The 15,346-nt window shown below is 38.0% G+C and overlaps 1 long non-coding RNA gene across 3 annotated transcripts in view; it reads right to left on the reverse strand.

The window, feature by feature from the left end:
- The window catches only part of LOC141543131 (uncharacterized), a 136,259-nt gene that overhangs the window by 20,212 nt on the left and 100,701 nt on the right, over positions 1-15,346 (reverse strand). Inside the window, exon 1 of one of the 3 annotated variants that reach the window (XR_012482345.1) lies at positions 6,308-6,439. The exons of the other annotated variants lie outside the window; for them this stretch is intronic. This is a non-coding gene — a long non-coding RNA (uncharacterized LOC141543131). Of the gene's footprint in view, positions 1-6,307; positions 6,440-15,346 lie in introns of those variants that run through there. 3 annotated transcript variants of the gene reach the window in all.

Consider the following 15,346-nt stretch of genomic DNA (forward strand, 5'->3'; position numbering starts at 1 on the left):
ATAAATTTAATTTGTGAGATAGTTTCACAAAGTCGGCCTCACACACTCCTGTAGCCATTGAAGTTCAATGATGAGACAAAAATCAAGATTCCTGGCAATGGTCTCGGATACAGAATACAAGAACAGAACTACTAGATGTCTGACCAAGTTCTAAGCACGCCACAATATTGCTTCAGCCTCCTTCATGGCTGTTAGAAGAAATTGTTTTTATCTACCAGTTCCTCATGGGACAGCTTCACACGTTTGGGGTAGACAACCCCTAATTCCCCAATGAGTTTAAAGTCCATCAGTTACCCCCAATCTTCTGTGGCCTGTGTGCTGAGGAAATTTTTACCAGAATGTGAAAGCTCTTTGGAGCCACAGATGAGAGTTGGGTGACAAGAGGCTATGCAAAGGTCAATGTTGAAAAATTATCCGTGCATATGTTTTGAAAATTAAAAGCTTTAATAAATAAATAGATAAATGAAGAATACACAAACAAGCAAGCAGAAAATTTAAAAAGAGAAAAATTGGGGTGACAGATAGACATCACAGGTGGTTATGTAATCCTGAAGGGGCTTGGTAGTCCTTATACCAGTACTAGCCCTAACTGAATATCCTTTAAGTAGCTACCATGCATGGGCAAAGTTGGCAGGGAAGATTATAAGCTCAAGTTCTATCATCCAATCTCTCTCTCTCTCTCTCTCTCTCTCTCTCTCTCTCTCTCTCACACACACACACACACACACACACACACACACACACACACACACACACACACACACACACACAGAGTCAATTGGTAAAGATAAGAATTCTTCTCAAAATGTTTCCTAGTGTAGGGTCCCTTTAAAAGTCTCCATCATGCTTAATGCTACACTAAGTTTACAAATACATCATTCAACATGGTTGGCATCTGGAACACAAAGGCAGCCTTCATTCCTGAAGGAACAAAGGTCCTTCTGAGTGGGATGCAAGGCAGCATTAAGAACAAACAGAAATCCTCTAGCAGAATCACTTCCATTCAGGCACTCCCAATTCAGTAAAACATCGGGCAAAAATCATCCTTCTTTTAAGAAAGATGGCCCGTAGGTTGATGGTCTGTATCCACTGGCAGCAGCTTTTGACCTGAATGGGGCCTGCCAAATGGAGCTTTGCTTAGCTCCTCCAACATTTCAGAAATGGATCCAGAGGGACGGATGCCTCAAAGCCAAGGGAACGATGAAAGTTTTCTATGAGTTTGTTCTTAAGTTTCACATGGCATGCTTCCCCACCCGCCTGTGATTTATCAAGGCACTGTGGCCTTTAAGAAGATAATTAACATTTGATTAAAATTTATTTTTAAAATTGAAAGCCATCTTCTTCTCCCATCCTGACCTTTAATTTGGCTGGCAGGACCCCAAGAGAGCACTTCGAGTTTACATTAAAAATTAGCCATTGTCAAAACTGGGCAATGCATCCAGAGGTGATTCATTTGTTGGGAAGGGCGTTCACTGCAAGTCTCAGCCTGGCAGAAACCAAATGGCTTGGTTAGCTTCAATTAGTTCCAAATAGCCTGAGGCAAAGAGCCACCTGTCATGGTTGTTCTGCCCACTGTTGAGGAGGGTGAGCATGGAGCACACTGGTCCAAGGGCAATGTTGGGGACAATTTCATACATCTTGATCCACTGGGATTAACCTAGTTGTTGCAAATTCAGTCAACCAGTACAGATGTGTCAACAAAACAAATACATGCAGAGGGAGGTGGGAGATATAACGTACAGATTCATGGGTAAGTTTTTTCTCAAACCTTCAAAGGAAGGTCATCCATGAGGTAGAGAGATCACCAGTTTTGTCATCAAAGTCCTGGGTTCAGATGCTGGTTGAAATACTTAGTCATTGAACATCTACAAGCCTCAGTTTCCTTTATCTATAGAGTAAAACAAATAAAATAAAAATAAAAAAATAAAATAAAAATCAGACTTGGTAATCTCTAGGATCCCTTTCAGAGTGAGATCTTTAATGCTGTGAAGAGTAAATAATCCCTGGAAACATTTATTTTTTAGAAATTAAGAAATGCTTCATGGCTATTTGGAGCCAACTCTAATGAAGCAATTTGATTTCCTCCAGCCTTTGATAAGATAAACAAACCTTCCAAAAGAACCGTACAAAAAAAGTAACACTAACCAAAAAAAAAAAAAAAAAAAAAAAAAAAAAACTATAAACAGTTTAATCATAGTAACTAACAATTATATAGTATTTTAATGTTTACAAAGCCTTTTAAGAGATTATCCAAGCTGAGCCTTATGACAAACCTGTGAGACAGGGACCGTAGTGAAACCCTTTTGGTAGTTGTAGACACCGAGCTTCAGAGACATGACCTAACCTTCCCATGATCCTATAGCAGCTAACTGTCAAAAGCAAATTCTAACCCTGGAAGTGGTTAAATTTCATTGTTTCCACTTTTGTCTCTTGTATCTTTGATCTCCAACTTCCCAGAAATAATCAAGATAGCCTTCCTGATGCTCTTCACTTCTTTGTCTATTTTCATTGTGTGTCCAAAATCCATGTCCTAAAAGATGAGCTCTATGAGATGAACATCTGGTTGCTCAATAGATAGTCCATCCACCTATTTCTGTGTGGGAAGACATCTGTCATCAGTTTTCTTTGAGAACAAAGGACAAACAACATCAAGAAGGCAGGCCAAAGTCTTTAGAAGGATTATAAAGTTCACTTAGGAAATTTTGCAATGTATCAGAACCTTGTTCAACCAAGACAAAAGACTTCTTCCAACAGGAGCCTCTGGGGGACTTCACATTTATATAGCAAAGACCCTCAGCCTTATTTGTTTCATGGATGCCTTTGGCAATCCAGTGAAATTAATATATTTTCTCTTACAATAATGTTTTTAGGTATATAAAATAAGGTACATGGAATTGCAAAGATGTATTTTTCCCCAAACAACTTCATGGACTTCATGAAATCTATCCACAGGATCCTTTGAGTTGGGGAGGTAGAGAAAAGAGTTCATGAAGACATCTAGAAGCTTTTCCCTTTATCCAATGTTCTTTCTGTATCTGCATCGATCTACAGTATATATTCTCCCCACTGTATACAGTATTTCCTATGGTCAAATAGTTCTAATTTTGAAGTTACAGAAATGATAGAAAATGAGGAAAGCGGAAAAATTCTCAGCCCTGCTCCCCTTCACCACTGAACAATTTCATCTCAGGTACCCGTTTCTCCCTTTGCCACTCACTTGAACTGATAGATTTAACTATTTAAACCCTGACAAGGTATGTCCAATTTCTGCTCATTCAGTGAAGTTGCTCCTTTGAATCCAATCAGAAGGGGAAAAAATGTTTCTACCTTTTAATATATTAAGTTTATTTACCCAGTTTTTAGTTACTATTTCAAAGGAAGGAGAAGAAAGGTAAATATCCTGTGCACACACCTAACAACGGTCAACAAACAGTAAGAACAAGGAGGATTTTAAATGCACTAGAACCTTTCAGATAATAGTGGACAATTGCAATGATGAGGAAGTGACAGTAGTAAGCAAATGATCAGTCAGAACAGTGAGAGCCACTAAGACCTTCTCCTCAGAGATAGCCCAACGCATCAGTAAAAGCAAGCAAAAGACCCAGATTCTAAATATGCCACTAGCAGCGTGACCTTGTGACAGGGATATTCCCTCTCTGAGTATCACTTTACACACTGATTAAAAAAAAAAAAAAAAAAAAAAGTTGAGCCAGTTGGTCTTATAATATATATGTCATATATTGTTGCTGTTATGTGAATGTTCCAGTTACATAATAGAGTCCTTGGGCCTGAGTTCAAATATGGACTCGGGTATTTATTTATTAGCTATATGACCATGGGTAAGTAACTGAACTAATTTTTGCCTCAGTTTCCTCAATTCATAAAATGGAAATAACAACAGCATTCACTCCTCAGGCTTGTTGTAAGTGTCAAATGAGTTGACATTTGTAAAACACTTAATGCCTGACATAATAGGTACTATATAACTGTTTATAATAATAATAATAATAATAATAATAATAATAATAATAATAATTGTTATGATTATAATTTATTGCTGTGGTCTAATATTTTGAATCACAAGAGGAAATTTAGTTTGTAAAGCAAGTCAATGGTTAAAATATTTCCATAGTAGCTACATCGAGCCAGCTCTCCATGCCAACTCATAAATATTTCCATGCACATAAGGCTAGTTTTCCAAAAGCTAGCTTTCCAGCTTCAATTAAACTCCAGACGCCAAGCTGTTATATGCTTGTCTGCTTCAGTAATTATGTCCCTACACAATTAACGGGATGTGAAATGAGTACCCTGAAAACAAGATATTAATTGTAATAAATTCTGCTCACACAAACTTTCCAGAATCATATTACTCTGCTCAGGGAACTGGGCTTCAACTCTTGAGATGGCGGCATAAGTAGAAGGCAATATGGCGCCTTGTGCAAAAAAAAAAAAAAAACTCCTGATCTATGAATCAGAAAGTAAGGGATCAAGATCTGTCTTTGAAGTTGCAAGTCCCATGTAATCCCTCTGCTTCTCTGGGCCTTAGTTACCTCATCAGAAAAGTTGGACCGATAAGTAATGTTACATAATACATGTCTAGTGTCTAGGTCATTAGGTTGTTGGAAGTGGGGGGAAGTGCTTGAAGCATAGACAAATGAACTAAAATCCATAAATTTGTTAGCATTCTGTGATTTTCCTTATGATACAAAATGAAGACTTTAAGAACAAAGAATTCCCACAAGCCTCTCCGATAGTTCAAGAGACCAGGATGAGTATACCGAACCCCTTGACTCTCTTTCATGCAAAAATGTTTGTTGCAGCTCTTTTTGTAGTGACAAAAAATTGGAAATCGAATGGACGTCCATCACCTGCAGAATGGGTGAATAAGTTACAGCAACTGAATGTAATGGAGAATTCTTGTTCCCTAAGAAATGATGAGCAGGCTGATTTCAGAAAATCCTGGAAAGTCTTATATGAACTGATGCAGAGTGAAGTCAACAGAACCAGGAGAACATTGCACATAGTAGTAACAAGAAGATTATGAGATAATCATCAGTTGTGATGTAGTTGGCTCTTCTCAGCTATATTGTAATTCAAAATGACTTCAAAAGACTTGGGATGAAAAAGGCCCTCCACATCCACAGAGCAAACTATAGAGACTGAATATGGATTGAAGCATAGTATTTTCACCTTTGGTTTGTTTGTTTACTTTTTATTTCTCATATTTTTCCCCTTTTGGTCTGATTTTTCTTGCACAATATGAGAAACATGGAAATTTGTTTAAAAGGATTGCACAAATTTAACCTATGTCAGAGAGTTTCTGACTTGGGGAAAGTTGAGATAAGGGAAGAAGGGAGAAAAATTCAGAATACAAGGTCTCGCAAAAATGAACATTGAAAGCTATATTTACTTGTATTTGGAAAAAAATAAAATACTATTCAGGAAAAAAATAAAGAAATGAGCACGAGGGTTTAGGTCTGCTTCCTTTGTATTTTTCAGTTCTAATGGTAGGATTCAGAGTACTGGACTAGGGATCTTGGAACTCAGGATTCCAGGCCAAATGTTGCTGACAAGCCAGAGAAGAAGTTCTAAAAGGCAAGAGTCTTAGGACACAAAGCCAGAAGGAGCTTTGGACTTGAACTTGCTAATACTAATGCAATGTAGAAATTGAATTAAGCTATAAACCAGACTCCTCCTCTGAATCCAAAGTAGAATAAGGAGAGATTTACAATCTATAGGTATTAGAAGTGGTTGCATGTCTGCTCATTGTTCTTTAAAATAAGTAATGCTTTATTTAAAAAAAAATTATTAGCAATTGGTAAGTGTTAAATAAAACTGAGATTTTTAGACCTATAAAATGGGAAGGAGCATAACTAGTGAAGAATTAATAATTGCCTTAAGATCCTTACTATATGTCAGGTGCTATTAATCACTGGAGATTTTTTAAAATACAGCATCTGCCTTCATGTAGCTTTCACTCTAATGGAAAGACAACATGCAAAGAAATATATATGAGTTATATGCAGGAAGATTAGGAAATAATTAAAAGAGAGAAGGCACTGGGATTAAGAGGGGTTAAGAAATGTGGGAGCCAACAGCAGAGTTTGGACCATCAAGTCCAGAGTAAAATTTAGAGGAAATACTGTTACATGAGAAGTAATAATTGTCAAATATTTAGAGAAGTCCCTACATGATCTGAGATGAGCTAATACAGAGTCAAATAGAGCCATGAAAACAATAGACATAATTACCCCATTTAATTAAATAGATGGAGTGAAAAAAATAGAAGTGAAAAATTTATACTTACACTGACCAAACTTGAGCCAAAGATGGTACAAGGATCCACCTTCCCTTCTTTGCAGAGTTGGCAGACCATAAATATGGAAAATTGTACATAGTAGCAAATCAAGTATTTTTTCTCCTTCTATAAAATGCTGTGTTGTTGTGATATGGGAGCCACCTGCCAGTGTCTGCTGGAGGTCTAACTCAGAGCTGTAGAATGGATCTCTTTACGTGAGATGATGATGATACAAGGAGACTGAGAGGCAGTTGTGCTCTCTGATCTCTCCACTGAAAGGCCGTTTCATTGTCTGACCTCTCTCCTCTTCTCTCTCTCTCCAATTTATTTCATTCCCAGTCCACAAGCAACACCTGTGTTGGTAAAGACTGGCCTGTTCTGATTCACAGCTGTGGAGGCTCTTGGAGAATTGACCTGCCCCTTCACCTGGACATGGTCCTTAACACTGTGTCCCAGAGGATGGAGAAAGATTATATTCAAATATTAAGATGATATCTTTTAAAAGATATCACTAAAGAATTTACCTTTTTTTAAAAGAAAATAATATCTGGCTTTCCATCTTGCCTCTGGAAGAAAGCAGCTATGAGACTAGTCAATGCACTTGATCATTCAGAAAATAAGAGAACTCTCAAAGACCATCAGTTCCAGATACATTGATGATTTTACCAGTGGAAGGAGTTGTCACACTGAGAGTTGCATCCACATGAATAAATCATATATCTAAATACTACACATCACCACTGCTACCCCATAGCAATGAAAAATATCTATATTATATAATGATGCTGAGGAAAAGTATATCTCTATAGTCATGCATATCATACTCTTGATAATTAATTCCTTTTAGGTCAGACTTTATCATATTGAGACATTACTTTTATGTAGTCTTTCATGCTTTGGGGTATTTTAGTGAATCTGTGATGTCATGAGTATTAGTGTTCCCCAATCCATCTTTGTCTTCTCACCTAGTGAATTCTGCATCCTTGCCCTCCCATAAATTCTCCAATGAAATTGCCTTAAATATAGATGGCCTTTGTCTCTTATTCTTTTATGACTACTAATGCAACATTCATCGAGGCACAGCTCTAGACCTGAGCAGGACCTTGGGAGCATGTCATTCAATCCCCTCCATTTTACAGATGAGCAAATTGAGGCCTAGGGAAAAGAAAAGACTTGCCTATGATCACACAGGGAAGAGATAGAAAAACTGAAGTTTGAACACAGAATAGCTAGGTGACACAGTGGCTAAAAATCCTGACCTAGAGTCAAGAGGGCTTAACTTCTGAATTCAAATTTGACCCCAGACACTTAGTAGCTATGTGATTTGGGGAAAATCATTGAATCCTTTCTTCACTATAAAATAAACTAGAAACGTAAATGATAAACTAAATGGGGTCACAAAGAGTCAGATATGACTGAAAAGTGATGGAACAACATTTTATAGAAGTATGAATCCTCTTCTTTCTACTATACCATATCAAGGTCAAATCCTCATCCTCAACTCATAATTTGTCTACTTTTATTTTGTTTATAATATCTCGATGATGTTTTTATATTCCCTTCTTGCTTACAAGCAAATCAGCAGGGATAATATGCAATTTCGATTATTTACTCTCACTATGTGATTGGCACGTTGAACTGTTCACCATTTTGATTTTCCAGATTCATGATATTTCATGAAATGCAGTTAAATAATGTGAATGAAGAAATAATGTTAGATAGCAGTTATATCAGGGAACACCTTGGAATCATTGAAAGAACTATGAAATTCCTCAAATGTAATCCAGCCTACTATCTTTTACAATCCTGGCCTCAGATCAACATCCACTGGCAATGCCAGTCCAAGACACAGGTACTGACTGATGGCCTCAATAGGCTGACCATTTCATTGCATGTCATAATCTAAGTGAAAGTCATTCTTCAGCCCCTTAATTTTTCCCATGTGGATGGTGGAGTCAATAGACTTAGAGCAGCCATGAACTCCAATGAGGAAATCCTGTGGTGGGAAAATCTTATGGAGTTATAGGAAAACCATCTTCCCATCTATAGGTGAATTGTGGTCCATTGAGACTCTTCAGAATGTCTTCCATGACAAAAGCCTATTTCCTTATTTTATTTCTCATTTGATATTGATGTGCCATTTTAACACACACATAGGAGAAGACCTATTGGGAAAAAAAAGTTTTAAAGTCACATTTTTTTCTTTAAAGTAAAATGACATCTTTGGAATTAATGAACTTTACACTCAGTGGGATTTATATGTTCTCTATACTACTCAGGCAAGTACATAACTATGAAGATGTGGTCTGTTATAGAAAAATGTCTTCTAAAACTAGCCAAAATCTTTCTATTTTCATCACGCTTTTTTAATACTTGAATAGACCATTCTAATAAAAATGACAGGCTGTAGGAGGAGGTATAGAGAGAAGGATCGTAGAACCATAGCTGTAGAGGTTAAAAGGATTTTAAATTAAGCCCAAATGTTTTGTTTTACATATAGAAAAAAATGAGTTAAAGTGCCTGCCTGAGATTCTAAAACTTATAAGCAGTAGAACTTGCATTTGAATCCAGCTTCTCTGATTCTTGTTCAATATTCTAGAACCCATGAACCCAAGACCTCTCAGTGGAAGTGAATATAAGCCTGAACTGATCCCCATTAGTGCTCTTCCCAGCTTGCCTCAGTAATCTTATCAGTATTTCAGGCTTTTCTCTGACAACCCCATCTAGTTACCCAGGACCAAAACACTAAGTACTAAGCATTCTATTAAATGTTGGAGATACAGACATAAAAGCAAAGAGTTCTCACTCTCAAAAAAAAAAAAAAAAATTAAAAAAAACAACAAAAATCCTCACTTTCTAATGAAGGGAGACAACTTGTATTTCACAGAACATGCAAAGGTCCCATGATCCTTGGGGAGCAATAGCAAATGACAATGCATCTTCTTAAATGTCAGTTTCTGCTCTTTAATCATGTAATAGAAAAAAAAAGGACTTTGATGATGAAAACTTTATTTTCTGGGGTTGCCTGTATGGCAGAAGCTACAACTCCTGCTATATCATAATAACAAAAAGACTTTTTCTGGCCCAGGTCTGTGATTTCATTGATGTAAAGAACTCCCCAGGGAAGCTGGGCTTCCCTACACCTTATTGTTTTAGAGTCACCTGAGGCAAAAAGAGATTAAGATACAGCCCCAAGGTCACCTAGTGAGGATGCCTGACTCAGAGACTAATCCACTTTCCACTTCCCAATACTGTTACTTCAATGACAAGATGATTATAATCTAATTATACAAAACAACTGTATTAATTATGCAAAAATTAAATGATTCCAGATACTACTACAACCAAATTTATAATTATAATGGGGAAATACTCAGTGAGATCACAGCTCCATCAAAATATGGAAGTATAATTACAGATGTTAATAGAGCATGTCCTAATGTATTACACATTAACATACTAAGACATAATAATATATGATAATATAATATTGTATTTATGGTTTGTTGAAAAATAAAGTAGATAATAAACAGTAATTATGTGATAAATATAAATGTATAATGATAATAATAATACAGTGGCTGAGACTAATTTTTTAATGGTGAATGCAGATCTTTTGCAATGGAGGGAGACAGCATTCCTTTGAAAGGACCTGGGATTTGGCATCAGTAAAATTCCCTGGCCTTGAGCAAGTGATTTTTTTTACTCCAACAAATGTTTCCATTTGTCTAATACCCATTGCAGGCTCCCATCCCTCCTCCCCTTCACTGATTTCTTAGGGGAGTTGAGGATAATAATAGCCCATGCTTCTTAATAATTGCAGGGCTTTTTATTTAAAATGTTTTAATACCCCTACAAGGAAAGATTCAAACAAAATGCAAATCTGTTGTATGCTATTGAAAATATCATTAAAAAAAAAAAACAATTAAGGGATTGAGTCTCCACTAGGTGTGTCATGAAGGAGCCCCCAAATTCCCTCATAATTAGGTCAGAAAAACAAGAGTGGGAAGATTTAGTTTTTTATTCCAAAAAAGTGAAATGTTTGCCCCTAATGTGCTAAATGTAAATGAGGATCCTTTGCAATCACCATCAGGCTTGGGCTTCAAATGAATCCAGTTTTATGTAATCAGTGACTTTCTCAAATCTCAGGGCATCTGAACTAGAGCAGACTTGCCTTCTCCCACAGGGAGAGTGACAGCCCCACCAGTGATTCTGATGATTCTTACAACTTACTTAGCTATTCTAACTTCTTGGAAACTGTCCTTTAACTCATGAAAATTCCTTCTGCAAAGCCCCAGGACAAAGGCAAATTACCGTGACAAGAGTTAACCAGAAGCCTCTACTTGAGTCCCAGCCCCACTAAGAACCCAGGGGCTGGTTTGGGGTTTCTCAACATCAACAACTTGAGTCATTCAAACTTGCCAAGGCTTGAGTTTTCATTCATATTCACATAGTATTTTGTAAGGAATCTGGAAAACAATCGTGATGTAATCTGGGAGATGGTGGGTAGTGTTGCACAGTGGATAGAGTGGGGCTCTCAAGACAGACAACAACTTCAGCTCCTTTCTCTTCAACATATATGAACAAAGGGGGGAATACTTAACTTTTTAGTGCCTGCTGGAATCAGAATATAAGCTAAAATGAGCTTCTGAACTACAGCAGTAGTTTCCAGAGTGAAAATTAACTGCACCAATGGAACCCCAGGGAACTGTGGAGAAGAGGAGGAAATTGGAGAGGAAAAGAAAAGGGGGGGGGGAGAAGGGGAAAGGAAAAGGAGAGAGAGAGAGGGAGGGAGAGAGAAAGAGGAAAGAGAAGGGAGGGAGAGGAACAGAGAGAGAGAGGGAAAAAGAGAGAGACAAAGAGAGACAGAGACAGAGAAAGACACAGAGACGGAAAGAGATAGAATAAGAATGTTAGGTGCCAACTATGTACTGGGGACACAAAAATCCCTGCCCTTGGAGAGCTTATAATTTAATGGGAGAAATCACAAACAAGTGAAAGATGGGATAAATAAGAAATAATCAATAAAAGGAGAATACTGGAATCAGGAGAGATTGGGAAAGGCCTTCTGTGAGGGATAGGATTTTAATTGGGAGCTAAGGGAATCCAGGGTCATGAGAAGTCAAAGCAGAGAAGGGAGAACATTCTTGACATAAAAGCCAGGCAGAGAAAATGCCCATAGCCCGAAGAGGAAGTGCTCTATTTGTGGTATAACCAGGAAGCCAAAGTCACTGGAGCAGAGAAGACTGGACAGGTAGGACTGGTGATGGAAGGCAGTGAATGACAGAGCATTTTGTATTTGGTCATGGAAACATTTAGGAGGAACTGAATATGGTGATGATATGACTGAACTTGAGCTTTGGGCAAATCCTTTTGCTAACTGAATGGAGAATAGACTGGAAGGCGAAAGCATCCTGAGGCAGACACATTTACCAGAAGTTCTGGCAATAGCCTAGGTGTGAAATAATGAAAGTCTGCCCCAGGGTAGGGACAGTGTCAGAGAGAATGGATCCTACCTAAGAGATGTTGCAAAGGCAAAATCAAGAGTTCTTGGCAATGCTTTGGATATGGAGGTAACAGGGAGGGTGAGAGAGTGTGGAATCCAGGATGAGAGCCTGAGAGATAAGAGGATGATGGGGCTCTGAACAGGAATAAGGAAGGCAGGAGTGGGAAGGGTTTAGATGAGTTCCATTTTTGGACATATTGAGTTTCACATGTTTACTGGACATCCAATTTTAAAGGTCTGAAAGGCACTTGGAGAGATGAAATTAAGAATCAACAGGTGTTAGGTTCTTACTAAGTGCTAATGAGATAATGAGATATAGGTTCTTACTAAGTGCTAAGTCGATACTTAACAATTCTCTAGTTCCGGCCTTTAAAGGGAGTTTAACCCCTTCTAACTTCTGGGGAGGAGCTTGCATGCTTAGAAGGAGCAAGTTCATTAGTTGAAGTATTTCTTCCCAGAAGCCCTTGCATTATTCTATGCCCATTCTCTGGGAGGATAAAAGAGGGTGGCACTCAAGAGATAGAGAAGAGTCTCTGCTCTAAGTCAGAGTTGGAGCGGCTCTCTGGAGGAGAAAGAGTCTCTACACGAGGTCAGAGTTGGAGGCAGAGTTGGCATTCTCCTCTCAGAGAGCGAACAGCAGTTTCTGGAGATGACAGCACATTACATATAGTTTGGGACCAAAAAGGTAGAGATATGCTGGGAAAGTTAGCATAAAGATAGCAATTAATCATGGGAGCTAATGAAATCACCAAGTGAAATTGGGTAACAGGAGAAGAGAAGAGGATCCAGGACAGAGCCCTGAATAATGCTTATGGTTAGAGGGTGTGACCTGCCAGTCAGAGAAATGGAAGAACCAGGAGAGGGTGGGATGTCATGGAAACCCAGAAAGGAGAGAGTATCAAAGAAGAAAGAATGATGATCAGTGTCAGAGACTCCAAAGACAGAAACAGAGGAATAGACAGAAAGAAAGAGGTAGGAGTGATGAAGAGAGGGAAAGAGAGAGAAATAGAGACAAAGACAGAGGCAGGCAGAAAAGCAGAGAGACAGGAGAGAAACAGAGAGACAAGAGAGAGACAGAGAAAAGGAGGTGGGGAAGGAGTGAGGAAGAGAGGGAAAAAGAGAGAAATAGAGACAGACAAAAGCAGAGAGACAGAGTCACAGACAGACAGAAGGAGGTAGGGAAGCAGTAAGGAAGGAACAAAGAGACACATAGAGGGAAACAAAAACAAAGCAGAAACTAAGAGAATCAAAGCACTTCATCAACAAAGGAAACATTTTTATTTGAAGTGTATAGAACAAAAGCAGAGTTTGGTAAATGTTTAACAACCCCTTTTCTGAGAAGAAAAAAATGTACCCACAATACATTTTTAAGTTAATTTGAATCATTAAAATTTTATCTAATATTTTCTTCAATCTAAACAATCACCAAAACAATAAACCAAACCAAAACCCTGTTTTTAAGGGTTTACTAATTTCTGAGCTGTAAATCCTGACAATCAGGTCCCCATGAGCCAGTTTGAATTGTTCCAACACAGCCCTGATTAAGTATTTTCCCCACCTCCAAATATTATCTTTCTGATATGGAAATTAGAATGAAACTTTCTAGGATGAAAAGTAACCTCCAGAGTTGGGAATTTCCTAGAACAAAAATCCTGTTTGCACATGGAGATTCTAGTTATTTTAAAATGATTAACCTTCTGGGAACTGGATTCTCCAGAATACTTTCCCCCCTATTAGGGTACTTAACATATATTACTATGCATTATAAATTGTATTTTATTATGGAAGATGGTTTAGTCATGTATAGGACAAGGGAGAATATTAGCAGCCTAAGTATTTCATTTGTAGCTACAAAAATATTAATAAATCTAGAGGCTCGCTCCCTCTCCAACCTCCAATTCCATGGGAGGCAATGCTTTATGAAGAATTTTTGAGAAGTTATGGACACAAGGGACATAGGATAAAAAATTGCTGTAGACTACCCTTTTAGAAAAGATAGCTATGTTTGGGATCATGGAGTCTTCAGAAGAATGTATTCTTCATCCATTTGGTTTTTCCTGTGTGTATTGCTAGGCTTGTCCCTTCTGAGGCATCCTGAAACTCATGCAGGAGGACCAAGTACCACAATTTATTCCTGGAGGACCTATCTCTCCAGGAGCTTTCCTCCATTTGGACTCTTTCCAAGGCCTCCTCTGTAAAGGGCTAGAACTGAGTAAATGCACTTGGATAATGGAGCATGTAAGACTAATTGCCAATTGGACAATTCTCTATTAACATGTTTGAAGGATGACCCTCCCCGACTATTCTGTGCTGGCTGGATTGGTGAGTGCGGACAAAGAAGGGGAAGTGACATGAGTGGGTGGAGTAGGAGGAGGGAATTGAGGCATTCTCCTGGCGGCAGAGAGAGAGGAAGGAGGTGTGGAGATTGCTGGATCTGATCCCCTGACTGTGACTGCAAAAGATTAAGAATAAAGACTTTTGATTATCCTGACTATGGCTGATTCTGGGAAGACAGGGTCCCAACACTCCTCCATGACAGGAGTGCACCTCAATAGTGCACTAGTCTTGTTTAAAACTATGATTTATCTTTTTTTTTTAATTTTTATAATTATTACATTTTCTTTGATAGTACATATGCATAGTTATTTTTTTTTTACAACATTATCCCTTGTACTTCCTTCTGTTCCGAATTTTTCCTCTCCTTCGCTCTACCCCCTCCCCTAGATGGCAGGCATTCCCATACATATTAAATATCTTATAGTATATCCTAGGTACAATATATATGTGCAGAACCGAATTCTGTTGTTGTTGTTGTTGTTGCAAAGGAAGGATTGTATTTGGAAGGTAAAAATAATCTGGGAAGAAAAGCAAAACAAAAACAAAAACAAAAACAAAAACAAAAACAAAAACAAAAACAAAAACAAAAACAAAAACAAAAAAAAAAAAAAAAAAAACAATGCTCACAGTTTACACTCATTTCCCAGTGTTCCTTTTCTGGATGTAGCTGATTTTGTCCATCATTGATCAATTGGAATTGGATTAGCTCTTCTCTATGTTGAAGATATCCACTTCCATCAGAATACATCCTCATACAGTATCATTGTTGAAGTGTATAATGATCTCCTAGTTCTGCTCGTTTCACTCAGCATCAGTTGATGTAAGTCTCTCCAAGCCTCTCTGTATTCCTCCTGTTGGTCATTTCTTACAGAGCAATAGTATTCCATAACCTTCATATACCATAATTTACCCAACCATTCTCCAATGGATGGACATCCATTCATTTTTCAGTTTCTAGCCTCTATGAAAAGGGCTGCCACAAACATTTTGGCACATAGAGGTCCCTTTCCCTTCTTTAGTATTTCCTTGGGATATAAACCCAGGAGTAGCACTGCTGGGTCAAAGGGTATGCACATTTTGATAACTTTTTGGGCATAATTCCAGATTGCTCTCCAGAATGGTTGGATTCTTTCACAACTCCACCAACAATGCAGCAGTGTCCCAGTTTTCCCACAGCCCCTCCAACATTCATCGTTATTTGTTCC

This window comes from Sminthopsis crassicaudata, chromosome 5 (assembly GCF_048593235.1).
Source record: "Sminthopsis crassicaudata isolate SCR6 chromosome 5, ASM4859323v1, whole genome shotgun sequence".
Lineage (NCBI taxonomy): Eukaryota > Metazoa > Chordata > Mammalia > Dasyuromorphia > Dasyuridae > Sminthopsis > Sminthopsis crassicaudata.